Here is a 27,453-nt window from a genome sequence, read left to right as displayed (position 1 = left end):
TGCCCTAAAATATGGTGATGATAGATTGACTTTGGTCACTATGGTGTGCCTCGTGTTTTTTTCTGTTCAAAGTAATGGTTGCTGAAAACTCAACCCCTTCTCTTTCCAAATCAGATCCAATCTTTAGTATATTGTGTTGCAAAATCCTCCAACGCCTGTAGTTCATTGTGTGGGTGTGTAACTGTCCTCAACATTTCACTCATGATAAAGTATGTCCCTAAGAGCTTGTACTAGATCTATTATATATCCATTTACATGTAACTTTCAATACTCAATACAAAGGCCCTATTGCACTGATGTGGCCTTTGCTGCAGGTCTCTGTTCCTATAGTGGGATGCAATATCTTAGTTCTTCGGCTGCATGTGTCATAAGTCTACATTTCTTGAAAGAGTTGTGCCTGTGGCACATGAATGAACCCAAGTGCACACTTATTCATATCTGCAGTATCATCCACTTCTGCCTTTGTTTGCATCATCAGACCTAGGACCAAAAATAGACAGAGTATCAGCCATTAGAGGCCAATTGAAGACTCAGAATGCATGTTGTTTCATTTCCAGTGCCTTTCTCAGTGATTTTTCAAAGCATATACATTCAATTTCTGTGAATGCATAACATTGGTGAAAATAACCCAAAGGGTGGATGATCTTTTGCTATAAAGCACATGTCTTAATTCTGCCCCTAGTGCACATGGTCTGTTCTCTTCTGGACTCTAAATCAGGACATGACTGTGTTTAGATGCCACACTAGGTGAATACCGGTACAAAAGGGGGTGGTGATGGACGGAGCAGCTGAATCAATCAAACACTCACACCCAGTCAAAAGATCTGGGTTTAATCCATCACCGTTCTTTAGCCCACTCTGCCACCCCAGTTCAGACATAGCTATATGCAAATCAGTCTGACCCTGTGCCTCATGGGAACAGTCCAGCCCGAACTGCCAAGCCATGTCTTCCCTGGACCGGAAACAAGCTTCCGAGGACCAGTTTCTGGCATTCCAGCCGTCTTCAGTCCGGCTTGCTTGAATCCAGTGGCAAAGTGAGGCACAGGGTCAGACTGATTTGCATATAGCCATGTCTGAACTGGGGTGGCAGAGTGGGCTAAAGAACGGTGATGGATTAAACCCAGATCTTTTGACTGGGTGTGAGTGTTTGATTGGTTCAGATGCTCCATCCATCACCACCCCCTTTTGTACACACTAGGTGAATAGTCAGTGTGAGAAATGTGGCTACATAATGCAGTGGAGTTGGACTTACTCTGTATAAAAGTTGTCAGTGAGTGAAGGATTTATTGCCACGTGTAACAAAAAGGCATTTAGCTATTACCAAATGGAGATTCTTACTGAATCACTATTTGGTCACTGCTAAATGCGATGTATATCAGGAATTGCAAAACAATTGTGAAGACTTACAAAACGCATTCGCAATTTGTGATTACCTCATTGCGATTCCTAAAATAGGTAATTGCAAAAAGGTAATCATAAATTAGGGAATGTCACATTTCGGTGCTGCATGATGAACTCACAACCAGAAAGGAGGCACACCATGCTGTATCCCGGGTCCTGAGTCAGAGAAGGAGGCAGACTGCAGGAGTACAGCAGCAGGGAGCCTGTTCTCAGTGGACATTCAGTAGCAGAAACCCGAAATAGCGTCCAAGGAGGATGGGAAGGAGGCAGGAGGGCGCAAAAGGAAGCTCAAATTCCGTGAGCAGGAATTGGAGGTGCTCACCGAGGACATGGGGAAGAGACACAAATCATTATTTGGCTAAAACTCACTCTATGACCTGGCATATGAAAAGCACAAGATATGGCAGGAGACCCTGGCAAAAATGAGCACACTGAGGATCACACAATGCTTTACTGAGGAGATATATAAGTGCTGGTTCGAAAGAAGAGGGTGAAAGATAAGCTGGCGAGCAGGCTCGAAGAGTTAAACAAGACCAGAGAAGGGCATCCATCCACCCTGTATCTACACCCTTGGAGGAAATTGTGGAGCCCACCCTTCAGCCTGAAGCCATCATTGGGGTGATGCAGATAGACACCTCAGCCACACCCAGTACCAGCCAAGGTAAGATGGAGGCTAAAGAACATGTGCCTGCTACATGTGACAAAATGCCCACCAAGGAAGGTTAGGTATTAAGGTCCAAATAATACTCCAGATCCCATTTTACCTGCTACCCACCAATGCATTATAGAAGTAGTAGCCAGGAACACAAGAGGTAAGACATGCAGCAATATTCCAGCAGCATAGGTGCATTTAAGTAAAACTAACATGTGATCTATAGACCCACCATGTAATGTAAAACACCTTTATTAGTCAAATCAATGTGAATTGTGATATACATGTACAATCATTTTACTAAACTAGTTCTGTTAATGTCACAGATACACCTGCACAACAGTTTGGCGATACAGAATCTATTGAGCCTGTGGAGACACAGGCACAGTCAGGGGAAGACTACACAGTGGCCCCACCGCCCCCAAAACCTGCACCACCAAGATGCAGAACTCCAGTGACACTACCACCTGATTTCGAGATAGAAGGAGCAGAGAGCCAACCTGACTTGCTCACTACACAAACTGAGCAGACACCCACCCAAAGAGCTCAGTTCCAAATGCGGCGACACAACATCCCAATCAGGCGGTGCAGGGCAAAGGCACAACATCAATATGAGGAAGGTGAGGCCTCCTTTGTCTTTTGGTGGCCTGGAGATGGCAATGTTGAAGGTGTAGCACCTGCAAAGTGAACAAATGCATTCAATGCATGCAGAGCTGATATCCCTAAACCACAATATGTGTGACATTAAGAACAGCATCACACAGCTGAGCTCAGCAGTGGTGAAAGGATAGAGAGCAACATCAGTTAACTTCAGGCACATTACTGCTAGTAGGGAACTTTGCAGAGTCATGCAGCAAAACCGTATCTCCCACCGCAGGCGGCAGCACCAAGTACTGGGCCATTTAGATGGCTACAGTAGGCCCATCAACTGCCTGAGCAATACAACAGCTGTCCTGTCTATAATATTGGCTTGAGCCATGTCATGCCATTAGGTCAATTAACCTATCTCATCTCATTTTGTTGTCAGTGCTGACAGTTTAGTATTATAACAGTATTTTTCAGTTATTTTGTCACACACAATGTAATCTTCTGTGTGAATGTATTTCACCTGAAATCAACGTAATACAATTTACATTAGAGTTAATTCATGTAGTGCATTGTCTCATCATTACTTACCTTAAAAATAATTCTGCCTAATTTCTGAACATCTTTGTCTGTCTCCTGCTGCCCTTGAACAGTCTGCTGGTTGGCGAGGTGACATGACCCATCGTCTTCATCAGAATCTGCATCCGAAAGGTTGAAGGGTATACCCCTGGTAGTTGCAATGTTATGCCACATGGTACCTGTGTCCACAATATTGCTCATAGTTTCAGGACTGTACTGTAGTGCATGACCACTTTTATTGAGGTAGCGGAAGCTTGAGTAACCCAAAGGTCCACTCAATTACTTTATGTGTACTTTTATGGGCAGAATTTTAACATTGCTCACTGAGACTGGTTGGCTAGAGCTAAGGGGTGAGGAAGAATGAACGCACAGCATAATAATAATAATAATAATAATAATAATCCACATTTGTATAGCGCACAATCACCCGTTAGGGTCTCTAGGCGCTGGGGGCCGTCGGGAAGATTAAGCAAGCTATTGCCCAGAGTCACATGGTGCTGGGCTAACCTGCCGCCGGAGCCGAGGATCGAACACTGATCCCCAGATTCCAGCGTCAGTCGCCCTGGCCGCGGCGCCACACCTCTCCCTCATATGCATACGAACTGTCACCTACAGGGGAAAATGCAGGAGAATAATCACTGTACATGTGTCAATGCATCCGTTGTGACTGCTGACCTGCGTTGCATATATTTACCTATTGGACATCCTTCATGAATTCACTCCCAAGTAGACATGTGTAGATTCCACTATGTCAGAAGATGAATGAATCATGCATACTACCTAGAAATGTTGCCACTATGTCTGTGATGATATGTGCAGCATTGCATATCACTTGGGTATTTAGTGAATGGTAGCATTTCCTATTCCTGAAAGTGTACTCATCGACTGAGGGGGGGACATATAGCTACATGTGTCCCATCAATGTTATGTAAGATATTTTTGTATAGCGCATGGCTGCCCCAACACCGGGGCATCTCAGCGCTGGCGGACGGAAGGCCAGGGAAGGTGAAGCTAGACAGATGAAAAGACGACCAGGTATAATCAGTTTCTGAATGCCCAAGGGATATGTGCGCACCATGCATGCACACCATGGAGCTAGATGGACGAAAACAGCTAAGTTTTGATCTGTTTCCCTAAATGCCCAATGATCTTTTGTGCTACGAGCAGCGAGAGGAAGGAAGTTACATAGGGCATGGGCCAAAGCCCTAAATGAGTACTCCCCAGCTCTGCTCCTACGCACCTGAGGAATGCAGGCCAGGTACAGATCTGCAGAGCACAGAGCTCGGGCTGGAACATAAAATGTACAGAGCCCCTGCAATATCTGGGGACCCTGGCTGTGTAAGATCTTACGGGAGGTGTAGAGAGTTTTAACCTGGATTCTCTGTTCAATAGGCAGCCAGTAAAGACGGCGCAAGAGATGAGAGGTATGACAGTACTAAGGGAGGGCAAAAAGTATGTGAGCAGCCTCGTTCTGTGCCCTTTAAAGTCTCTTAGTGACAGTTTTATTTACGCCCAGTAGCAGCCAATCACAATAATCAAGGAGTGACATGACCACCGATTGAATAACACTTGTCGAGTGGAAACATCGAAAAAACCCAAAATGGGTTTTAGACCGCGAAGATGGCCGAAGCATGTGCCTGCCACATTTTTAGTGTCAAGGTCAAAAGAGAGGGTGTTGTCCATCAGGACTCCCAAGTTCTTGACTGCACTTTTCGGGTGCGGCAGAGTGCCTAGTGCCGCAGGCTACCACTGATAGTCCCATTTACGGGTATCGCGGCCTATCAAGAGCACCTCAGTTTTCGAGGAGTTAAGTTGAAAATATTTATCCGCCATCGAGTCTGAGATGGCCAAAACATCCTCTTGGAGTTTCAGTTGGTCTAGAGCTGGATTGTTGGAAAAGGTGCATGTCAATTGTGTGTCGTTGGCGTACGATATCATATTAATATTCCGGGCTTTGACCAGGAAGGCTAGAGGACGGACATACATGTTGAACAACATAGGGCTCAGGGCAGAGCCTTGGGGGACACCACTGCAGAGGGGGTAGGTACTTGACAGGTAGGGAGGAGCATGGATCGGAAAGAAGCGTTTAGATAGAAAAGACGCAAACCAGGCCCAAGCCTTGCCACTGACCCCGATCTTCCTGAGCTGTTAAAGCAGCATCTCTTGGGAGACCTTATCGAAAGGGCACTCCGATTGAGTAAAATCAGTACCGAAGTATTGCCCATGTCTAGAGTAGCCCTCAGCTGCTCTGTGACCACTAAGGGGCGGATTCTGTACTATGTCTAGGCCGGAATCCATTTTGTGAGCTGTCCAAAATATCTTTGACTTCCAAATACTTGGTAAGGCTGATATTAACATGGGACTGCATAATATTGGCCAAGTATGTACGCAGAGAAATTGGCCAGAAGTTCTCCGGCACAGATGCATCCAGTGTTGGCTATTTCAACAGGGGAATGACCTTGGCATGCTTCCATGATGCAGCCAATGACGTGCGGAAAATGTGCTGGCTGACAGAATTGAAATTTTGCTTGCTGCAAGTCCTGTGGTGTGTTTGGAAATCTAATGCACTTATGTATTTCCAGGAACATTGCATCCTGGAATGCATTGAAAAAGCACAACAACACACTTTGGGAGATGCCTCCTGCTACTGCTATACCCCTAGTAGCTCCCTAAGGCTAGGAGTTGCAGGGAACGTAGGACATGCACAAGGTCCTGCGAGTGTGATGCTTCAGTTGTGGTTGCAGGTCAGGTATTAGGTCTAATATGATGGCAGAATTTAACCTATACTTGTCTTATATTTGCTCCTCTGTCTGGCCAAACAATGTAATGTGCATTCTTAAAATGGGCTTTTGTCTCCTCCTCCTTCTCTGTGCTGGAGCCTGGATACTCATCCACCCCGTAATGATGTAGAGTGCAGCCATTATGGAACATGCTGAGGCACTCTAGGCCTGTTTAAATAGGTTGCACCTAGTTACCACCTGATTGGAGTTGGTGGTATTTTGCACATGCAGAAATTCCCTTTTCTAGTCTATTTGCAAATTGAGAATGGCTCCTAGAATACATTTGCAATTACCTAATTGCAATATGCATTTTGCAAATTGCAATTGGGAGTCACAAATTTGGGAATCACAATTTTTGTGATTACTGAAATGTGAGTTGCAAATGCAGGCAATTTTGAATTTGCAAATGGAAGAAATTACTGATTCACAACTTTTGCAACTGCAACATTCCTTGATAGCCCTATGTGAGAAACTATAGATACGTCATTCTCACAGTAATATGGCAAATCCTTTGGATTATGAATTGCTCAGAATGAATGGTATAAGAAATCAATGTCGATTGAATGGGTAGACGTTTAGCTCCGAGTAAGTGGTATAAAATAAATTTGCAGTGCAAGAGTGGAGTAGTATGTGAAATGAGTTGAGAGTTGCTTTGGTGAGTAAAGGCTTTGGTGAGTGCAGTTATGCTCACGACTGGGTGTATAGACTCCTTTGGACACCTCTGGGTGATTATTAATTGGTTATTAAGCTGAGGTAACATAACTATGAAACAATTCCAAATTTGGAACCTAGTAGTTTGGTGAATGCTGGTTATTCACACAAGACTAAAAAATATTTTTGGTCTGTGCAACAGCTTAGTAAGGGTCTGTAAAATGTTATGGCCCAGTTTCATCAGCCTTTGCCTTGTCCTTGCATTGTGAAAGCTGAAGCAGGGACAGTGCAAAGGCTTTAGTCATATTTATAAAAGCTACACACTGGCTATTTGTGCCACCCTATGTGACTTTGTAAAGAATTGTATTGCAATAGAAAGCTTGGAATGCAGTATGTAACATTTCAAGCTGGGAGGCGTTCCATGTGTGGAACATGGGCGTTGCCATGCACTCAACCATTGGTTTTTGTGCATTCCCAGATTTTCTAAAGCTAGTTACACTGGGAATGTGTCAAAATGCTACGACTTCCCCAATGAGGCATAACAAGGAGAAATACCTTTATGTGTACTCGTTATTTCGTCTTTCTACATGCACTGCACTCTGCAGCACACCGAGAGAGGAAAATGCCTTTAAGGATAGTTTTTGTGCAGGAAGCTGCCACTTCCGGCACAAAAACATCCTGTCTGTAAACTAGGCATCCTTGCACTATGCTGTTAGGGTGCCTGCAATTGTGCTAGATAAGCAGGCACTGCACCAGCGCAAGGAGAGAGAATTTCTGAACCTCTCCCAATCAAACAACACAGTGCAGCAGCTTTACTTGCTAGCCTGCTTTGCGCGAAAGATTAGTAAATGTGCCCTTAAATATTATAGTGTTCCAAACAGTTCAAAACCCTGTGTAATTAAAAGAAAACACATTAGTAAGCAGTCTAGTCATATGAGGTAGCAGGCACTGTAAAATATAAATGTTCCTCAGCAACCATTGTTCACAGGCCTTCAATTATCACCTACCAGGAAGCCACCATCTGTTTTTTTAGCAGAAACACTTGACTCATTTAGACAGTGTAAATGATTTATTTTTTTGCCTGTTTATATACTGTATACTAGTCATCCAAAATGCTTACGTGATGTTCTTCCTCTGGAGGGTGCATGTGTATCCATGCCCTGCCATGTATTGATGCAATCACATCAAAACATCCATTTTAAAAAAATTTAAAAAATTCCAAAAAAATGGCAATAAAAATCCCACTAACAGATACTTATTTCTATTTGCCCTGCTAGAAGAACATTTCGAAATGGCTTTTTTGAGCAGTGATATTGGTTACCATTCATTTAAAAGAGATACATTTACAAATTGAAAAGAATAAATGAGCAGTATGGCCAAAAATAATACTTGCAAAGTTTGCTCAAGCTTTCTTTTTTTATGCTCCAAATACTCGCTTTTATTTTATTCATGGATCAGTTATACTTTGTGGACAAGAAACAATTGCACCGCTCCAGGCTTTGCTAAAGCAGTTGTCAAACAGATCCAATGTACGCCATCCACTTCTCCTAATACTTCCCCATCAATCACACTGATACATCTAGCTTTCCAACCTCAAGAAAGAGATCTTTGGCTTAGCTACTTTAAGAGAAATGTAATTGCCAGATGTACGACTCGCAAATTGTAATTTACAACAGTGCCTCCGACACTGTTTGCAATTCTTAATGGGGTCGCAAATTGCATATCTCATTAATATTCATGAGGCAGGTGCAATTTGTGAAACCATTGGGAATGGCTAGCACTCCCAGGGATGGTGGCCTGCTAGGGTCAGAAGACCACCATGCCTGTTGACTGTTTTATAAACAAAGCAATTTTATTTTTTTAAATGCAGACTGCTTTCTTTAAAGGAAAATAGGTTGCATTTAAAAAAGAAAAATTAAATGTTTCTGTTTCATTTTTTAAGAGTAGGCAGTCGTCCGTGGGACCACTGCCAGCTCTTAACAAATATTTTCGCATCCATTCACAAAGGGGAAGGGGTCCAAAGGGGACCTCTTCACATTTGTGAGTGCCTTCCCACCTACCTGAAGTAGGTGGTAAACTGCAAGTGTTTTGCAACCACAATTGCAGTCGCAAAACAATAGTACATTGAAGTGTGAGTCGCTATTAGGAAGGGACGGCCTTAGCACACCTCTTCTTAATTGCAAGTTGCAAACCCTATTTTGCGAGTCATTAATAGGTTACTGTCAGAAATGGGAGTTTTAGTAGGCTAGGGCGCGGGCCAAAACCAGGCAAAAACCACGACTCTAGTCAGGATAAGTGAGTGACACGTCTAAAATAATCCCTGCTCACCCCCTTGGTTGCTTGGCACGAGCAGCCAGGCTTATCTTAGAGGCAGTGTGTAAAGTATTTGCACATAACCAACAGTAAGACGGTGTATGCACCACAAAAGGACATGACACCAGTTTAGAAAAATATCCAATATTTTTATATAATTAAAACCAGACCAAAAACGATGAAAATCCACAATACTATACTTAAAAGTTCACAGTTTAAAAATACGTTGATTAAAATGAGTTCCTTGTGTGGATAGCTCCGTCCGGGCTTCCACAGCGTCGTGAGCACATAAATCCAAAAACAGTTCTGGCTGATCGCGGGGTCGCAGACCAACTTCGGTGTCAGGAAGACCCGCAAAAAGTATCTTTCAGAGATGCAGGGCAATGGGGCTCTTGAAGTCACTCACGTTGCAGGTTAAGCTCCTTTCTGATGGGATCAGGAGCACTGGTGCCAACAGGCGTCGGGTGCTGTGGTGTGAAGTGCAGTGGTGCGGCGTGCGGTGCCCCCAGGTCACGGTTCAAGCAACAGCTCCGTGGCGGCGTCAGATGGCGTCATCTGTGAGACCAGGGTTGCGATGCAAGATGGAGGCGGTGCTTGTCACGGTGCTAGCAGGTCACAGTGCAAGCAGAGGCGTTGTCGTTGCTGAAGCGCTGTCGTCGGCTGACGAACTAGGGTCAATGAAACCGGCGTCAGTGGGCCAAATCTGCAGCGTGGGATGAGGGCTGTGCGTCATGTAACTTCTGAGTGGTGCCCCCAAACCACGGTGCAAGCAGCGACGTCGGAAGTGGCTGTGTCAGGAAGGCCACGGTGTTGTTGTGTAGTGAGGCGGTGCAGAGTGCGGGCCCACAGGTCACGGTGCGAGCAGTGGCTCGGTGATGGCTTCAGCAGGTGCCGTCGGTGAGACCAGGGTCACGGTTCGGCATGGCGGTGGTACCCTCTGCAGTGCCAAAGCTTCGGCATGAAGCAAGGCGGTGCGGAGTGCAGTGCCCACAGGTCGTGGTGCGAACAGTGGCTCGGTGGAAGTGTGAGCAGGCGTCGTTGGTGAAACCAGGGTCATGGTGCGGCGTTGTAGCGGTGCCCTCTGTGGTGCTTTCAAGACATGGAATCGGCAGGGTTGTTGTAGACGTCGTCAAGTGGTGTTCTTCGGGTTGCAGCACAAAACACACAGTCCCCCGTGCTGTGGTTCGAACAACCTGAAGTCTTTGCTGTTCCTGAGACTTTGTGAACAGGGGGCAACCTCTACCTCAAGCCCTTGGAGAGTCTCACCAATTCGGTTGCAGAAAGTCCCGTCCAGGACTTTCACTGCCCAAGACAGAAGCAGCCACTGTAGTTCAGCCCAGCAAAGCACGCATCAAAGCTGTTGTTCCTTGTAGCAGATTCTCCGGCTCTTCATCTGTGCAGTCTTCTTGATCCAGATGAATTTTAAAGTTCAGGGGTTTGGGACCTAGTATCTGTACGTAAAAATCCTTTGATCTTCCAGTCAGAGGGTGTCAGTGTCCAGGCATGAGGTGGAGACGGCTTTGTCAGAGGCAGACCAAGTGCTTTGAGGTGCAAGGAAATCTTCTCCCTCTTTCCCCCATCGTAACCCAGGTCTATTTAGCCCTTTCCTGACCTACCTAGACTATTGTGAGCCACCCTGCTTCCTAGTCACAGGCAATCCACATTCCAGCAGAGGCACACGGGATGACCGAGCAAAATAATACCCACTTTCTAAAAGTGGCCTCTATGAACTCAGAATGAAAGGGGCACCCTCACTAAAGGCTGTGTCTTTAGACACTGAGGTCAGTCATACCAAACTTCGTTCACTTTTCGGGCTACGTACGTGGGTGGCAAATCCGTGCTGCAGGCCCACGAGTAGCGCTTGACTCACAAGCCCCCCGCACCCGCAGTGCCCTTTACTGGGGACTGACAAGTAAGTCACACATCCCATCATAACACAATTTACCACAGGAGCACCAGCGCTTTACCACTGTGTAGCAGCACAAAAAGTGCACAGAAACGTTATACCAGCAAAATCAAAGTCAAAACCGGGAGGCAGAAAGCAAAAACTCGGGGGAAACATGCCAAAAGATGCCAAGTCTAACAGTTACCAACTCACTAAATATGGTCTGTACATGGGGCAGACCAATTTTGTGGTTGCAAACCAGCCGATTTCTCTTTTGCGTCCGCAAAAAACGTACATCTGGCCCATAATCTCCACAAATCACAAATGCAACTATTTGAAGAAATTTAGAAAGCACATTGATGATCACTTTGGGGCCAATTCAAAAAGGTAATCTGAGACAAAAGTCCAACTTGACGACTTTTGGTATTCACACAGGATATTTACAAGTCGTATTTTAAGATCCACACTCTGGCCTGAATCTCCGCATCCGTGCCAGAACAGCCGCACGCGGGCTAGAATCTCTGCAGTCAGGGAAGAATCTTTGGCTCGAGCTGGATGAAGTGTAATCGACTACACCTGCAGTCAACTGACACCACTTGCAATACATGCATTATGCACCAAATAAAAGCAGCAGACAAATAAGGCCCAGTTTTGGCCACACAGAGTTCCTGAATGCCTGCTCTGTGCCTTGCCTCAAAAAATGAACGAAGTAAACAGAGGAGGAGACCACCATGATCTTTGAGTTCATTGTTAGATGCCACACAAGACTCCATGGTTTCCCCCCTTCTAGCATCATTGGCACACAGAAGGCAGCCCTATGGCAGCATTTAGCCACTGCAGTCACACAGTTGGGGAAAGATGTCCCCACTATAACTGACATAAAGAAGAAGTACCAGGATAAGAAGAGGCTGAGAAGGAGAAGTACAGCGCGATTGAGGTGGCCAAAGCTCTCCTTGGTGTACAATTTGGACCCTGCCCCATCTCACCCTACCAGAGGAAGATGTCCTCAACACCATGCACCCCCACATGCTCCATGGGTTGCCTGTGAGTGATGTCTGCAATGCGGTACCAAGTAAATGTGATGACAATAACATGGATATGAAATGTTTGTCTGTGTTGCACCACAATTACGACTATGTAAGTTGCCCAAAGTATGTGTAAATGCATGGTGAGTCAGAGCCTCATGTGTCTCCTTTTGTACGTTGCACTACAAATCCCAGAATCCTTGCAGATGTACATTTTTTGTTTGATGACTTTTCTCTGTTCTCCTCTATTGACACATACAGCCAGAGTACAGTCATCCACTGTAGCAGAGTGCCCTCCATCTGCTGGGAGGCAACAAGATCAGCCAAAGCAATCCATACCACCATCCAAAACTGGTGAGTAAAAGTGGTCAGGAGAGGGTCCAAAAGCCTACATTGTTAGCAGACACCTCATGGTCATATTGCATTTATTCCATCAACAATGCCAGACCTGTGAACTGAACTCTGAAATCTAGTTCATCACATGTGGCAAATGGAAAGTTAACTGGCAAACACACATATTTTTGTAGGCCCAATGATGTTGTCCAGGTATCCAGTCCCCACAGTGACATCTGCTACAAGGGTGGCTATGACATCTGGTCAGAAACCACACACAGGGCAGCAGAGGGACCCTGGCAAGTAAACCCAAGAATGATGTACCTGAATGCTCATGCTTATAAAATGTGGATTTAATGTTGTATGTGTCTAACACCATTGTTGTCCCTCATCTCAATATGCCCACATATGGCACATTACAGCTTACCATATCACACCATGTTGGCTAGTGATAAGATGACTCTAAATGTATGGCAAGTGAGTGCAGTATGTGCATAATAGACATTATTGTGTCATATAAAGTGGAGTATCCACAATTACATTGTAAGTCCATGACATGAAAACGATCAAGCAAAATCCAAGGGCCCAAAATGTATGGAAATTGTTGTGGATGAGGGTCGCACTCATGCCAATTATGTTGTGTTGTTTGGGGAGGGCCGTATGGGCTGCTAAGGTGGATGCAGAGGAAGTGAAATATATACATCTGGTGGCTGAACAGCACTACGTAAATCCAGTAGTGGCTGCAACGATCCACACAACTACATTTTGCCACAGTGTGTGATTCTAGTCAGATGATTAATACAGCTTGACTGCGACTGCTACCGTTTTCACATATAATAAATGACAGGTTAAATATATGAGTTCAGGATGTGTGCTGTACAAGACCTCATTCATTGACAGCTAAAGTCTACCATGGAACAGAACAAATGTGTGATCTTCCAATCCTAAATGCACATTATGACTCCATGGGCTGGGAAGCACAAATGTTCCCCAAAATAAACCTGACCATTAGATGTCTCACATTTAAACTCTCCAATGCAGTGATATGATCTGATGTCGAAAGAAGAAACTGGTCTTTATGTTGAGGTACACTTCTTTAGATTTTAAATAGTAAGGGGGACCCCCTCGGAGGAGCTGAGGTCAGGGAGAAGAGGGGAACATTTTTACATGTATTTTTGAATAACAAATTATGATAAATCAATGTTAAAGCATCAAAGTGTATAAATCACGTGTAGCCCTTATTTGATGTTGTATACACAAATTAAAGTAATATAGGTCGTGAGGGAGGCTGTTGCAAATATCACGTCATTAGATTTGTCAACATCATACTCATGATGCATAATGTGCCTAACAATGAAGGTATATCCAAAGGTAGGTGGAGGAGTTCACCATTATTACACCCTTCCTTCAAATATCAGTTCAGGGGCAGCTCCTCCACTAGGGTGGAGGCGCGTTGCCCCACTGCTTTCGTGCAGTTTGAGAAAGCCAAAACATAAAATGGTAATAACTTTTAGTTAATACCACTTTATGTCTGCTTTGCACATTGCAGGCGAGTGGGTGGGCAGGGCTACTTTGCTCTTTGAGCAGGGCAGGGAGGGAGTTGTTTGCAGCACTCCTGAGTGCACAAAGACTTTTTGGTAAGCCCTCTCGGGCCTCCCAATCCAGTCATGTGCACTCTGCCCTTCTTCATGCAGCCTGCATTGCTTGCAGTGTTGTGATTGGCTTAGGGGAGGGAGCCTGGTTGCCTGCTTCCTGTTACTGTCAGAGGCAGGAAAGCAGGAGAGCAGGAACAGTGAAAACTAGGGACCTGGCAGAAAGGTAGTTTTTTAATTTAATTTTTATTTTTTTACCCACCTCCTAATGTGACCCCCTCCCCGCACGACCCCCCATGTCCGTTCCTATGGACCCTGTGTAGGTATCAACCCAGGCGGTAATAGACAGGACTTGCCCACGTAATAGTGATAGGACACAACAACCCACTTCCGTAGCAAAAGACAGTATCTTTTATTAAGACAAAATTCATTAAGAAACCACAATAACAATAATGTTTTTTTTAAAAGAAGGCATGTAAAAACATGCAATACATATGAGAAATTAAATAAAATACAAAATAAGAGATAATCCACAACAATCACAATTTCATAAAAGTATAATGTTAATTCCTGAGTCAAACATAAATAGGTATGTAGTCCTCTGGACCCACCATCCCACCCTCCGCTCCCGCCGCTGCTGTATCAGTTACTTCTAATACATGTTTGTCTGTTAACGTCATGTCATGTTAATGTCAGTGCTGTGTGGAGGTAACATCCGAAAACTCCTGCTGGTGTTCAGGGACCAGCATATAAAGGTGAGGAGGAAAACATGTGGCACACTGGACAGAAATAGCATATAACTGGTCTATGACATTGAAATATATATGTTAACTCATTGCTCTCATCCTGTGTACTTGAATATGGACATGTATGTCTCGTTACAGATGCTGACAAGATTTCATCTGTGCTGCCGACAATACCATCTCGGGGTATGCAAGACATCTTGATTGGATCAGTCATACCCATTTGCATTTGTCCATCAGGTAAGCGTGCCATAAAGTGTTCCCAAATATGGATTCCAAAATCACTCAGAAGATCTAAATCCTTGGGGAAGGGCTTTAGCAGATTTATCCCCTTCCGCATAGCATCTGTAGTTGGTTAGTAAAATGTTACAGACACACTCTTTCTTTTATGTGTGTTCACTTCTTTATCACCCTCTGTCACCATTTCACTTTATTGTGGTCCTGAAGAAAGCCTTCCAATTTTTTCATACAAGGCTGCAACATGTTGACCAGTAGCATAATAAAGACCAATCACTAGTCTTCATACATAATCCACATTTCTGCTTTTAACAAACCCTGGACCGGTGGGAAAAAATAATTTAACAGTACGAATCCCCAGAGGTATTTTTAATTCACACTACTTCACCACACACACAAAACATTCCCTCTCCGCTGTAACCAGGCGTCGTTGCACAGTTGGGTAGCATTCGGCTACTCAACTGGGAACCCGATGATGAAGCATGATACCAACTAGGTTGGTGTGTGAGGGTTCTGCTAACAAACCCTAGTGGTGTGGGGCACTACAAGCATTACAGAGCTGTCTATCTTGGGTCCATCTAAATTGATTGTGATATATATATATATATATACCTGGGGACAGGGATGCTCCCACGCAACAGTCCTTGCTCTCCTTTTTTGTTCTTCCTTATGGGTTAACATCATATAATATTGCTTTTAGTGCTACTTTGCAGCCTGTCGACTAAATGTCATATGAAAAGCAATATTAATGATTCCCCTCAACCTACAGTTTGCTTTGTGTTTCCAGGCAAACACTTAAATTAACTTGTCACAGGTAAGATATTTAGTTTAAAAGCGTGGGTTTATTTTTTGTTTACTTTTCTTATCTTTCAGTAAAAATATAGTAAAAGCCAAAGTAAATCTAGTTGTGTATAGGAGAACACTATTTGTATTGCATGTAACTTGCAAAGAACACTAAATACGGCCCTCCCTTGCAAAAACACACTCTCTTTCGTTAGATTAACTTCCTGTTGATCACCTGCTATTGTTTAAATGTACGTCCAAATACTTCAAAACCACAATTAAAGAATGTGCTGGTTGGAAAGGTGCACTGTGAAGCTTTAATACTTCTCATTAAGTTGCATTTTGTGCTTCTCACATTACAAGGACAGAGACTTTTAACATAAATATGGTATTTCTCTTCATTCTCTTCTCATTCACAGTACTAGCATGTTTTTATTAAGGGCCCTATGACTTCTGAGTGGAGTTTTGCTTCTTTTCAATTTGTCATAAAATACAGAAAACAATACATCCGTGTAAAATAAATGGTGTTATATTAAAATGTTTATTTAAAGCTCCATGTGTTTTTGATTGCAAAACTACAAATGGAAGCACTGCACTGCGTTACTGTATGTTTAACCCTAAGCAGTTATTGATACTATTTCAGAAAGAATACCAATAGACATAGGAAATGCTAGTTCTGTTCAGAATATATAGAAATAAGTCTTTAGAATGAAAGTATATTTATATTTGCCTTACTGCAAACTGTGTTAAATTGCAATGTATCAGGGCATTTTCAAGTTGGAGAAAGTCTTTGGCTACACTAAACACGGCGTCTCTGGGATGTGGCTATGTAATGTAGTACACTATAATAATAATTAGTATCCTGTCACTTCCAATAATAACATCCAGTTTGAAGCATGCCTTGTACCCACAGCAAACTAGGAGAGAGAAGGCTGGGTCCTACAGCACCTAGACAGAAATACACATGAATTGTCATGGCATACTATTCCCTCTCTTTCAAGTGTATCAAAGTGTCATATGTGACTCAAACAGCTGTGATAGGCTGAATGTGACACTATGGTGTCAGAAAGGATGCCCACAGTACTCACTCTAAAGATTCTGCAGGGCTCAGAGGAGTTATTTCTGCCCATTCATGTCAATCCATTGTGACCCTCCTAGGAGGAATTTCACAGCTCATTCAAGGCTAAGCTCCTGCTGAGAGTTGGTTTAGTTGAATAGTAAGTAATCTTCTGAAAGAGTAGGCAGGTAAGGAATAACTTTCAAAGACTTACTCTTCCTTAATATTTATAACAAATCTGATGTCATTATTAAGTTGGATTTTTAATAATGAATAAAATGTAGTGGTTTGTTATTTTTCTAGCTGGCTTTCCCGAGTTACGTGTTAGTATTGTAACCTGCACTCTGGTTTTCTACATAGGACAGCTAGGCGTGTCACAGTGCAAATAGCTTTTTTGACCTTACACTGTCAGGACTTTGTAATATTAATTTTAAATCTGTCCCATTTTTAAAAACCATGCATCTTGCATTGTGGGCTACAAGTCCTACAAGGGTGACTTACTAATATTTAAAAGTGAGGTATTTAACTGCCATAAAGGGTTATTTTGAAAAATCACACTTCAGATTTTACACTGCAGTGGTTAGGCTACCATTGGTAGGCTCCTAGCCACGTTTACACAGCCACTGCAGAGAATGCCACTATAGCTGCACCACATACTATAAACTACCGGCAAGCTGAATGTGGCAGTCAGGAATAAGCCAATTCAGATATGTTTAAAGGGAGAACATGGGCACATTCCTATGGGTTAGCAGGAGTAAGATGCACACATTTCTAAAAACATCAAAAATAGAACCCAGAAAAAGGCAAAACATCCAGGGTGAACATACACAAAAAAAGTTAGACTGCCTACAAGGATTTTATGTCCTTTTGCGTAGGCTTAACATAGAGACAATGAGTAAAATATTTATGCAGTACTCAGACAGTAGTAAAGCCAAATCACCAAACAAGAAAAATCCCAAAAGATTTTTGCAAAATAGTGAATATTTTTTTGATTTATGTAACATCAAAATACCAAAACCCCTAATCAGTAGAGCCAGATTTTTTTTTTTTAAGTCTAATTTTTTTTTTAAAGCACCAAATAGCATTAAGCAGAACATTGGTTCTGCTGGACTGTGGCAAGAGGAATATTTGAGGCTGACTGAGAAGTAAGTCATGGTTATAAAGTTACCTTTTCACTATGGAACTTTTATGGAGGTAAAAAAGCTTTAGCAGGATCTGGTAGCTGGTGGTTCCAAGGAATGGCTCAACCATAAGTGGGAACTGCTGTGTAAAGTCACAGAGCTGATTGGAGGTTGCTTGTGTCCGGTCTGATAAAACCGTAAATTGAGTGCTGTTGGGTGTCAAAGCTGGGGAAGCCGTCAACACCGTTTGTTGGCACTGAGAATCAGCGCAGAGACTGCAGAAACTTTCAGTTAGGCAGGCAGGAATACACTCTGCCCATAACTAAGTGTCCATGACCTTATTGAGAGTACTTAGGGGTCAGGGGTCACTCCTGCAGAGGGAATCATGTCAAGTCCAATTGAGTATTGTCTGCTGGGAAGAAGGAAAAGATCTCTCAAAGTTTATTAAGTCTTTGTAACACAAACAGGCCAATCTTCTGACCTGTAGAATCACCTCTGGGGTCCTGGATACATGTGAAGCAGATCCAGTCTTCTCAGGTCTTAAGACAGCAGGGCAGTCCACTTCTAAGTCTTCCTCAGGTCCAGCAGTATTCTGAGGAGAGTACTAGGGATGCCACATTTAACCACGGTGCCAACCTATAGGCAGGGGAAACTCCTGGCCACTTTCTTACCAATGATTGCACCCCTTCCTGTGAGTTATACTGTAGGAAATTCTACAGTGCCCCTCTCCCCCCAAAACCATCATGGCAGAACCTTGCTCTCCCTGTACAAAGATCCTTTACCAACACTAGAAGTGCAGCCCTGCACATGACCAAGCCCTCCTCTGTAGTCACTCATAACGAGTTTTGGGGACAGCTTCACTCCCATTGTGCCTGATGCCTGGCTGGTTAGCAGGACAAAGGAAAGGGTCAGAGCCAGTTGCTAGCTACATCTGCTTGTGACAAAGTAGTCCCCTTTAAAGTCAATCAACTTACTGGGTATAATCCCAGGTCATCCTTTTGAAGGGAAAGACAACAGCACCCTACATCCAAAGGTCTTTATCCCTGTCTAAGGAGCAGTTCACACTTCAAAACAACAATAGAGGGAGTGTAGAGGTAATGATAGAATCACCCTCCTGGCTAGTATTCATAAACAAAAAGATTCTATCAATGTGTGGTTATGGATTTTAAATTTTTATCTTTTGGTGAAAAACTAATACGTGAATTGCGAACTAGGCTCTCTCTTAGAGTGACAAGACAAGGGCACTATGTGCTTTTAAAATACCCCTCACACACAAAGAATCCCTTAGTGTCATGCTTCATCATTGGGGTCTTCCCGTCCCTCTACGGGGCGGGGCGTGCTACGACCTACGAACTACGCGGGAGCACTGTTATTGTGACAAAGACTATGTGTAAGTGCAATGTAGGTGTGATCAGTGAAGTGTAGGGACCTATTTCAGTGAGTGCAAAATAAAAAGATAAAAATTCCCTGGCAAGTAGAAAAAATATATTTTATTAACTTCTCTGGCTGGGAACATTAAAAACGGGTTTGTGTGGTAGGGCTATTAGCTCACTACCTGGTATGGAAAGACAACAGCACCCTACATCCAAAGGTCTTTATCCCTGTCTAAGGAGCAGTTCACACTTCACCATAGGAGAGACATCATCTGCCAGGGGACGGTTGACATACTTACAAAAGACTTTTAGAGGATTTAGGCAGCAAACTTTCTAAAAGTACCTTTTGCCCAAACAAGTTTCCAAAAGTGCCTTTTACCCAATAATTAGAAAAGTATGATTTCACCATTAAATCGGTATTGAATAACTATTAAAATAAGTCCTTGAATTATATTTGTAACTACTTACAACCCAACATCATCATTATACGTTGTTATAATGTAATCCAGTGTTTCCTATAAAACAACTAACCTTGCCACAGTGACAAGGGTTTTTGGGGGTGTTTCACTGTTGGGACATGTTTAACATTCTTTTTTACATGTCCTTTTTAAATACCATCCACGCTGCCCAATGGGGCAACTTTCTCTACTACAAGGGCTGTCCTATTCAGGTACCCTACTTTCACAAGGGACACATTTGGATAGTTTCTATTCCTTGTTGGTAACAATGGCTATACAAGCCCTCTACACCAATATTCCCCAGCAAAAGGCTTTACTGTTTTTTATTTCAATTTTATTTACTCACTTACTTTTACATACACTGCACCATCACCTGTATCACCCACTTTCTGCATATGAATTGTCAGTTGTATGTTTTTACTGTTCATACAAAAAACAATCAAATTGATTGTCTGAATGATTTCTGTCACATTGATTGTGATAGTAGGGCAACTGAATAGGATAGCCCTCATAGTAGTGAAAGGTCTTATAAAAGGTCTCCTTTTGGAACATATTTTCCATACATATGTCCTTTATTACCCTAGTTCCATTGTAATATGGGGTGCCCCATATTTTGTTTTGATTATTGGACAATAAGGCCTACCTTAGTGAGGACTTATGCATATGTAAAAGAAATGTGTAGCTTAAAAACTGCACAGCCAGGCTGCTGTGGCAAACATGCTTTACAGTTCTACTGAAGTGAACGGCTCAATGTGTACTGCAGCCAATTAGTAATAATTATTTTTACCTGCCCTGTGTACATTTGGTGCCATATACTAGAGACTTAGAAGTAAATTAAATGCACCAATCAGGTGTATGTCAACTCAAGCGGGTTTCAAGAGAGCATGGCACTTTACTTCTGCATAGCAGGAGTAAAGTGCGCAGAGTGCTAAAGCCATCAAAAACAGTTACGGAAAATAATCTGACAGAGCTCCACATAAAATCTGGTCATTTGCAACAATCCCTATAAGAGACAATCATTTTTGGCTTGACTGAATGATGCCCCATATATGCCCTTATGCCAGGTGAAGGTTTTTGCTATGCTGACTTCTGACACCACTCAAATTTCAGTTGGTTGTCCTCCCCTATTCCTTCACTGAATGGAGAGGAAATATTTTCAGCCATTTCACATAACTGCATGACTGCATCACACATAATCAAACGTGCATTGATAAGCATAGCTGGTGCTTGCTACATTCTGGATTGCTACTGATCACTTTCATATCACTTCATTAGCATACAGGACTAAAGATAGTTTAAGACAATGGAAATTAATGTTTCGATTGCAGTTAGATGAAGACTTTCAGTTCCCAAGCAGGTGTGGGCATAGCCAGGGAATTGATAGTAGACTACATGCTGTTTAAACATGTGCTATAAATTATTGACATCTTTTAAACAAAGTAGCAAGACAGAGTACACATTAAACAGTGAACAGATTACACCCAACATTACATTGACAAATGGCATCGGAACATAAAATGAAGGTTGAGGAAAATAGCTCAGCAAAGTTAGTAATGGTTAGACATTGGATAGGTCATTGCTTCCCAGTATGGGCTGTGTGTTTCTATGTTTCTGTTCCGGGTCTGGTGGCTCAGTGGACTAATGAGGCAACTGTAGACACATGCGTTCGACCTCATGGTCACAGGTTCAAATCCGAGTGGGTCCACTCAGCATTTCATTCAACGGAGATCGATAAAATGAGAACCGTTGGGTAACAATTACCACCTGTTATTCAGCACCAAGATGCCTACGGGTGAACGTGTGCTTTACGAATACACGTTATGTATTTATATGGTGCCTTTGACCGTATGTAGAAACATTATCGCAGTGCAAGGGTACAGTGTGATAGAGAGCATGTGTGAGTATTCATGCGTGTGACATAGGGCACATGTACTAGCGAGTCCACTTGTTCGAGAGAGACAAAGTATAAGTGCTAGTGTGAGAGAGTAAGAGGTGTGTGGGTGACGGTATGAACATATGAGGAGGTATGTGTTGCGTCGGTTTTGAAAATATGCACATGCAAGTAAGTGTGCATGAGTCTGTGTTCCATTAGAAACCACACACCATTACCCCCAGGTCCCTTATGTCCTCGTCCCATTCATAAATAAGTGGAGATAACTATCTCCCGACAGAAAAAAAGAGCAGAGGCATGCTGGGACCCTAATACTGCCCCTCCCACCGGGAGTACATAAGCAGTACTTACCCAGCATCCCGTCTGTTCTTTTTTCTGTCTGTCGACAGTTTGATTGTAGAGGTGCTGCTCCTGCTGGGCTTGAGTGGCTTCTGTTCCTGGTCTACCCCCTCCGGCTGCCTGGCTGTGCGGGCGGGGTAGCTGGTTCCTTGCCTCCCGGTCTGCTGGGCTTACTGGGAGGCTTGGTTTCTCGGCCAGCTCTTTGCTTCCTTTGTTTGGAGTTTTCTGCCGGCCCTTTGCGGCTGGTGAGCCGGCCTCCCAGGTCCTTCCGGGTTGCTGTTGTCCCGTCTTCCTGGAGCATGGCCGGGTGAAAGATGTGCCGGTCTCCTGGTTCTCCTGCCTTCCTGCCCTGCCTTTGATGTCTGGTGGCTGCTTACTGGAGTCCGGCGGGGGGGGGGGGGGCTTGTTGCTGTTCGCACCCTCCCTCCAGGGTGAGTCCCGCATAGCGGTGTGCCAATTTTCTCCCTTTTGTTTGGCGGTTCTTCCACATTGAGGGGGCTGCGGGCGGGGCTCCGTTGTTTGTCTGCTGCGGGGGCCCGCCCGGCTGTGGGGATGATGATGATGAGCATGTGTGGCGGGGGCTGGCTTAGCGGCGGCGGTCCGGCAGCCTGACTCTGACCTCGGGGCTCTTCTTGCTTCCCCCTGGCCTCTCTGGCTCTCTGCGGTGTTCGGCGGGCTGCATTGGCTACCTTGGGAGGGCGTTGATAATGCAGGCTTCTTGGCGCCGTTGGCTGCGCGATTCCGTCACGCGCTCCCAGCATCTGGTTCGTTTTTGCTTCAGACCCATGGGCTGAGCTGTGGCTGATGTCTGCGGGCCTGTTTGTGTTGATACTTGCACCTTGGCTTCTAGGGCCCCCTCAACACGCTTGCTGGAGGGTTGACACTTGTGGGGCTACGGGCTGCCGCTGTTGGTGCTTGGGGGCTGGGTTTGTGCCGGTGGTTCCTCTGCCTCCTGGGGGGCCGGTCTCCTGGTGACCTGGACGTGGGGGGGGGGTGCTTTGTTTCTGGAGTTCGCCCCCTCCTTCGTGTGTGTCCCGATTGCCTATCCATGGGGGCCTGCAGCGGCTGTGTTTGTGTGTGCTGCGTATACTGCTGTGCGTAGTGCAGGCAGGTGAGTCGGTCCTGTGCACGCCCTGAGCCGTCTGGTTGACCGTGTGGTCTGCGGCGCCTGCCTCAGGAGAGCTTGCTCTTCGGTTTGGCTGGGCCTTCTGGTCTCCTTGTTTTGGCTCTGTTTTCGCGCGTTGGTTTATTCCTCATAGGGGTTAGCTGTGTGGCTCTCTTTCTCCTGCCCCTCCCCGCATGCCTGGACTTGGCGGTGTATTAGCTGGGCCTTCTGGGTTTGCCGTGTTTTGTTGCGGTGGCTCCAAGTGCTGCCGGGGGTTTGACTATTTGGCCTCGTTCTTGCATGGCTTTTGCTCTGCCTCTCTTCCTTCCTCCTGCCTTTTGCCCTGGCTGGTGGGCAGGTCGCTGTTGCTCTCCATGCTGTGGCGGTGCTCTGTTGCCCGAGGGCTAGTCTTACTCGCGGCTTGCTTGTTCCGTGTGGTGGCCTGCTGCGCCTGTGGGTCCTCCTGGTCTCCTTCCCCGCTATGCTTCTTGCCTCTTCTCTGGCTCCTCTTTTTTGTGTGTCGGGGGGGGGGTTTGCTCTGCTGCTGCCCGCCCCTGCTCCTTATTTCTCGCGGCTGCCTTCTGGTTCAGGGTGCTGGCCTGTTTTCAGGTTCGGTACTCTTTTGCCTGCTGCCCCTCTGTGCCTTTTTGTTTGGGCGCTGGCTTTCTTAGCCTGGGTTTGGTTCCCTTTTGGGGTGCCTCCCTTGGGTGTTCCTCGCCCTTGGTCTGCGTGGTGGGGGTTTCTGCCACCGTGCTTCTCTCCTTGGTTCGCTGCCTTCTGGTGGTGTCCCGGCCCCTGGCAGCTCGTGCTCTGTGTTTTGCTTGCTCCTGGGGTTCCCTGTGTTGTGGGGTTTCTCCTGCCTGCTTGCTTTCGCCTTGCCCTCTGCACTTGGACTTATGTTTACCCTTCTTCGGGTTCCTCTGCGGCTCCCTTCCCCCTGTTGGTGGTGGATTGGTGTTCCGGTTCCTTGAGGGGCTGCGTAGGGGTGCTTTCTGTTGGCTCCCCTGGATTCCTGTCTACACTTTCTGTTCCTCTGCGGGCCTCCTTCTTGGGGGTCGCGGGTGTGGGTGTCTTGACCTGGCCTTGGTGGGGCTGTGTCCTCCCTTGTTTCGGGTGGCCTTGCCTCTGCTTTGGGCCGGCTGTTGGGTTCTGCCCATGCTCTCTGGCCTGCTGGTCCGGCGCCTCCACTTCCTGGCTTTGGCGTGGTTGGTCGGGGTGCAGGGCGCAGGGGCACCTGGTTTTCTTTTTCACCTCCCCTGGGGGGGGAGGGCGTGGCTTTCCTGGTGCTCTCTGGGGTGCTCTGTCTGCACCTCGGTGGTTCATGCTGCCTTGGCTGTGTCCCTGTTCTGTTCTGCTTTGCTCCGGCCTGGGGCTTCGGGTATGGTCCCGGGGCCTTCTTTGTGCTTGGTTGCTTCAGTGGTCTGGTTGCTTCTGTTTCCTCCTTGCCGACCCTGGCTGTCCCTGTGCTTGCCTTGGGCTTGCTTGCGGTGTTTCCTGCTTGCCCCTCCTGGTGCTGCCTGTGTTCCTGACTGGTTTTGTTCCCAGTTGGGCTTCTCTGGCTGCGGTTGTTGTCCGCCTGTTCTTCTTTGCTGTGGCGCTTCCTCCCCCCTCCCCCGTTTGTGTTTCCGGTGGTGGTTCGCCTTTTGGGCCCTGGGGTTCGTGCTGCTGCTATTTTGGCCTGGCTGTCTTTGTTGCTGCCTTGTCCTTGGCGGGGCGCCTGTTTTTCCCCTCTTCTGGTCTGCCATTCTCCCGGTTGGTGGCCTGTGGCAGTGCTCGGGGTCTGCTCTGCTTTGGTGTCTGCTGGGGCTTTCTGCTCCCGCTTGTCGGGGCTCTGCTTCCTTGCCTGGGCTCTCTTTTGTGTCCTGGCGGGGTGCTCTTCTGTTCTGGCCGCTTCCTGTTGGTCCTTCGGGCCTTTTTTTCTGTGTGGCTGCAGTGGTCTGCCGGCTTCTGGCTGGTTCTGGTTGTCCTCAGCCTGTGCCTCCTGGGCTCTCTGACTGTTTTTGCCTGCTCGGTGGGGTGTCTTCGTGGGCGTTTCCTGGTTTTGGTGTCCTGATTCGCTCTGCCTCCCTTGTGTTTCCGGGCTTGGTTCACGGGGTGGGTCTGTTTGGGTGCCCCCTCCCCCTCCCTCTCTCGGGTTGGGGTGCGGTTCCGAGTTGCTTTGCCTCGGTGGGGTCCTTCCTCCAGGCGGCGGATTCTCCGTCTCCTGCTGCCTGGCCCTCTCTTTTCTCTCTTCCTCCGGCTTCCGCTTTGGCGGTTTTCTCTGCTTCTTTCCGGTTCTCTGTGTGGTCCGGCGGGGGTATGCTGGGGGTTCCCTGCTCCTCCATGCCCCTTTGCTGTGGCCTGTCCGTGTGTGGGCTCCCTCCGGGGTTTTTCTTCTGCCTGCGTCTCTGCTGGGTGGTTCGGTTGCTTGGCTGTGGTCCTGGCTTCCTAGTTCCTTTGGCTCTGTTTCTGGGTTCCTCTCCGGCTTTGCTGGGGTCGGGCCTTGTGGTCTTTTGGTCTGGGTGCTGTGCGCCCTGTGGCTGTTTGTTTTACGGCTGCTCCTGTCCTTGCTGGTTGCTTGGCCTGGGTGTGGGGTGCCTGTGCGGTTCCCTGCCATGTTTACTCCTGTTTTTTTCTGCCCTCGGAGCCTGGTGTGGGGGCTGCTGGGTGTTCCCCGGTTGCTCTGGCCTCTGGCCCTGCTCTGTTTCCCTTCCTTTTGGGGTTGGGGGTTTTCTGTGGGCCGCGGCCGGTGGCTCTGTCCCCGCCCTTGTTGGGCTTGTACTGTTCCGGTCTTGTTGGCCTCTCCTTTGTTGGTCGGCTTTCGGCTGGTGCTTCTGGGGGCGTCTCTGGCCTGTGGTCTTTGTGTTGGCCTTCCCTTCCCCTGCTGTTCCAGGTTCGGTGGTCTTCCCGTTTTTTTTGGAGGGGCCTGCTGCCCTTTTGGTTTTTTGCCCTTCGGGGTTCTTAGGGTGTTTTCCCCTTCCCTGCCTTTTCTGTGTGGTTGGGGTTTCGCTCCTGCTCGGCTCTTGTCCTGGCCTGCTGGTTGGCGTGTCCTGTGGGTCTTCCCGTTGGTTCTGGGCTGGGCGGCCTTGTCTGGTGGGTTGCTTGGCCGTGTCTTTTGGGTTTTGGGTCCGGTTGCTCTGTCTTCAGGTTTCTCTGGTTGGCGGCCTCCTTGTTGGGGATCCTGGCTTTCTGTTTTTGGGGTGTCTCCGGTCCTTGTTTTGCTCCTGCAGTCCTGTTCTGGGGTGCGGTCCGGTTGTTTCCTGCGGTTTCCTTCGTTCTCCTTCTCGGTGCTCCCTTGGGTTGCTGCTTTTGTTGTGGTTTCCTGGGTGTGCTTTTGGGGGCAGAAGGCCGGTTTTCTGCTTTGGTATTCTCCACTTATTTATGAATGGGAAGAGGACATAAGGGACCTGGGGGTGATATTCAATTACTTACCGATAATCTTCATTACCCCAGGTCCCGTTGTCCTCGTTCCATTCATGCGCCCCTCCCTCCCTCCCGGGCGGCCGGCCTTCCTGTCTGGGCTTGGTTGTACAGACGGGATGCTGGGTAAGTACTGCTTATGTACTCCCGGTGGGAGGGGCAGAATTAGGGTCCCAGCATGCCTCTGCTCTTTTTTTCTGTCGGGAGATATTTATCTCCACTTATTTATGGATGGGACGAGGACAACGGGACCTGGGGTAATGAAGATTACCGGTAAGTAATTGAACATTTACCCTGTGTATGTATCTGTTTTCTAGTGTGCATTTGTGTAATACATGCATGCGGATGCACGTCTGCCTACTCCCATAATAATGTTTATTAAGTGTTTAATCAATAAAAAACAATACACAAACATTTGTTGACTGCATATCATGAATGTAAACAATTTCTTTACTACCACTCTTAAACATAATCCTTGACCGTTTTGTGAAATTGTTTTAATTTTAAAAGAATATATGTAAAATCTCTAAACGATCACACAGACACGTGTGTTAAATGAACATAAAATCTTGTTTTACGTTTCTGTTGTTACAGCTGCTATCTTTTAAACCACCAATCTGTTTCACATTAAAAATCCCCCCCATAGGTGTTACTTCAAAACGTATTATTCAAATTGATTGTTCTTTAGATCACTTATCTAGAGAGATAGCAGATTTTCCTTCATAGTTACATGGTTTGAAGTGCCGGGGCTTTTGCAACTTGCTTGATGCCTGATATAGTCCCGGAGATTAAAGTACAAGGGCCTTGTGCACATGTATCAGTGCTACTTTCCATCATTGTTGTGTAAATTAATTCTTCTTTAGATTCCTTATCTGGGGTTAAGACCATTTCTCCATTTTGCCTTGTTTAATCCCCTAGGTTTAAAGTGCCAGTGCATTGTGCAACTTAGTCAATAACACTTTGTCCTTACATGTTCTACAGATATTATTCCCCAATGATACTTCTTTATTAAAGTGCAAGTGCCTCATGTTAGTTGTTCCATTGCTTTCATATTTGCTTTTACGAATGTTACACCTTGGCAAATGAGGGGTATTGAGACTGCACCAAGCCACAAGATTACTGCTGACCTACAAGATAGAATTTTTAGATCT

Source organism: Lissotriton helveticus, chromosome 7 (genome assembly GCF_964261635.1).
Source record: "Lissotriton helveticus chromosome 7, aLisHel1.1, whole genome shotgun sequence".
NCBI classification, from domain to species: domain Eukaryota; kingdom Metazoa; phylum Chordata; class Amphibia; order Caudata; family Salamandridae; genus Lissotriton; species Lissotriton helveticus.
This window is presented reverse-complemented; position numbering follows the sequence as displayed.